This window comes from Alexandromys fortis, unplaced genomic scaffold, assembly GCF_014885135.2.
Source record: "Alexandromys fortis isolate MF-2015 unplaced genomic scaffold, M_Fortis_MF-2015_v1.1 scaffold_98, whole genome shotgun sequence".
Lineage (NCBI taxonomy): Eukaryota > Metazoa > Chordata > Mammalia > Rodentia > Cricetidae > Alexandromys > Alexandromys fortis.
Window position 1 is genome coordinate 117,177 of NW_026068002.1, and position 2,981 is coordinate 120,157.

Sequence of the window (2,981 nt, forward strand, 5' to 3'; positions counted from 1 at the left end):
GCTCATTTGTTCTGGGAGAGTAGTGATTACGGTGTCCATCTGACAGTGAAGAAACCAGAGCTCAGAGAATGCGCTCTTTTGCTGGATTCACAAAGCAAGCATGGTTCAACCCCTTGGACCAGTGTCTCTTGCTTAGCTTTTCTCTTGCCTTGCCCCTCAGATGAAACATCAAGCACTGGTTTGAAATGAATATACTGTTTGGATGCTGGAGTCCCATTCATAAAAAGAGTTGACATTGAATACTTCACAAGGCCTGTCCATCTGAGAGATGCATCCGTTATCTCCAGTTTTCAGATAGCAGCCTGAGAGGCGGAGAGGTTAATTGGCGGTCCCCAACCCAAACTGCCATCGGTAATAGAACCAGAACACAAATACAGGCAGGCAAGTCTTCTCCCGACTGCTGTTCAACAGACTCCCCCAGCCCACTACCTCTCCCCTAGGACCATCTGAGACTCAACATGGCTCCCTGTGTTGACAATAAAACACATTTTATATGACTCTCAGGTGCCACTAAAGAAACAGTGAGGACAAAGAAGCGCCTAAAAAACTATGAAACTGTCTTGTCTAAATTCAATTCTTCAGAAAGAGGAAGGCAGAGTGACCCAAAGCTGGGCCCTCGACTATTAACTCTCTCTGTGAGAGAAAATATTCAAGCGAAAAAAAATCTTTTGTTTGAAATATGGGTTTATATAAATCAATAGGACAACATTTTTTTTTAAAAAAAATAAAGTAATTTATTTTCTTTATCAGTCTAAGAAGTTCACATTCATCAGCAGTTCCGAAGCAGACTCGGGTGTCTTCAGGAGTCACGGCACAGTTGCTAATGAACCGTGTAGGCCAAACATATGAGTTCTTTTGATAACACGTATGAAGACATCTATCTAAAACTCACCTCTGTGGCTTCATTCTCAGCGTAGAACACATGTAAGAAACTATAACTGTTGGCCTTCCTCCTCCTTGAGGATTCACTTCCAGCAATGGCTTTCAGGTCCAGGATAATGTCATTTCATCATCTCACTGGCAGCCATTCCTACAAAGGAGGGTAAGACTAGGTGATGTAATTTTTTTTTTCATTTTGAATTGTGAAAACACTGGATGGTGGGGGCGGGGGAGAACACGGCTGTGTCTTTAGTAACCAGATGTTCTCTTTAGGAAGCCTGCTTTCTGGAGATACGTAGGAAGATGCGGAAGCAGAAATGCTGACACGTGCTGGCCACGGGGAGATTGCAACATCAGCTCCGAGGTTTGATCCGGAGCTGGCCTTTGCCTTGCCTCACCTGGGACGGCTGATGGGGCCGGAGGGGAACTTAACTGCATTATCTCACACTCCAGATGGACACGCTCAGGGCAGAGCAAATATCAGGCAGAGACGTGATGTCTAATGGGTCATTTATTTAACACGTTATCTGCTGAACTTGGGGAACAAAGTCCAGTGCTATGTGGTGTTGTGGAGTGGAAGGAGTCACCGGATGCCTTGCCTGTCTCAAAGGGTTTTCTGTGGAGCGGGAAGGGAATGTAAATGATCTTAAATGTCACAAGGCAGTGAGATAATGTACGAAATCCGATTTTCTTGGTCTAGAAGGATGAGGTGGCGGGGGCGGGGGTGGGGGTGAGGAGGCGGCAGGGATTGGGGGGTGGGGACTTTGGGGGTGGGAGCACCTGGCCATGGGAGAAAGGAATGTCTCAGGCAGAAGGAACAAGACAAACAGGAATCACATAGGAACATGAGGACCCAGAAGGAGAGGTCTGTTTACAGCCAGAAGTTGGGCGGTAGATGGTTTTGAACTTTTTACTCTAATTTCTGCCTGGGTGTTGTAATGCACACCTTTAAGTCCAGTGCTCAGGAGACTGAAGGAGGAGGATTACAAATCTGAGGCCAGCTTGGACTGGGTGGTGGGACTCTCTCAAATAAATTAAGCAAAAATAGCAACAAAAACCACTCATTGGCTTCTAATGATACTTTACAAGCATTGGTAAGTCCCCTTGAATGGGATGAATTCCCGATAACCAGGCATTAGTGAGAACCTCCACCCCAGCAAACCCTGAAGATGGGTCCACACAGAGAAAGGCACTAGGAGTTAAGTAGTGAGCCAATGTTACCTCCCAGCTGGCAATCTGTAGAGTAATGCCAAGTTTTTCCAATGAGACCTGGTTAGTGGGATCTAAAAAAAAATCATTCCGATGACAGAGTGGCTAGTAAAATCTGTGTGTCCTTCTTTCCAGAACTTGCTAAGGCAGCTGCTGGATTTCAAGCACTCAAAGGAACATCAACAACACATACAGTTTGCGTGAAACCATCCACACACCTCATGGTTTATTTCATAATCCAGATGTGTTGAGTCAACTCCTCCCATGCATGTGTGAACACTGTCAGGAAAAAAAAGTGGGGGCAGGAAAAGGGGTGGAAATAAAACAGAGCGGGAATGAGGAGGAAAAAAAACCATTTTTTTATGACCAAGTCTCTACTTCTGCATTTCACAATTCAGTAGACGCTAGGAACGCAGTATGATTTGTGTCCCAAACAGGAAGAAGGCTGTTGCAAGTGGAAGCAGCCACGTAGAGTGTGCAGGCTTGGCTATGACTGTGAAGCCACCTGGTGGTGTGTTTCCATCTTTATGCTCTTCTTAGTATCTTAGCTTCATCGGTATATGAGGTACCCTGGCCTTGAATGCAACAAGGATGACGTATTTACTCTGCTTTAAAAGAATCAGATGTATTTATTTCTTTGGGAGGGTGCTGTGCATCGCACACAGAGCTTAGATCACATTGATCTGAAGGCCGACTCTTCGTCCTGACTGAACCAGTGACTCTTTTTCCTTTGTGGACTGGCATGTGCAGCGGTGTCCCCGAGAGAACGTGTCCTGTGGTCCCTGGTGTGTTTTCAGCATCAGCGTGTCATTTCTGCTGTCACAAGGCAGAATATGAGACAGGGAAAAGATCTATCAGGCCGTCAGATCTCCCATGGGGGACGGTGACAGGCT

At 45.9% G+C, this 2,981-nt stretch overlaps 1 long non-coding RNA gene across 1 annotated transcript; it reads left to right on the top strand.

Annotated features, from left to right (window-relative positions):
- Positions 1 to 609: 609 nt before the first annotated feature.
- On the top strand, positions 610 to 2,727 carry LOC126513000 (uncharacterized). Its single transcript, XR_007595224.1, has 3 exons — positions 610 to 1,042; positions 1,153 to 1,243; positions 2,224 to 2,727. It is a non-coding gene; the product is annotated as an uncharacterized lncRNA (long non-coding RNA).
- The last annotated feature ends 254 nt before the right edge of the window (positions 2,728 to 2,981 follow it).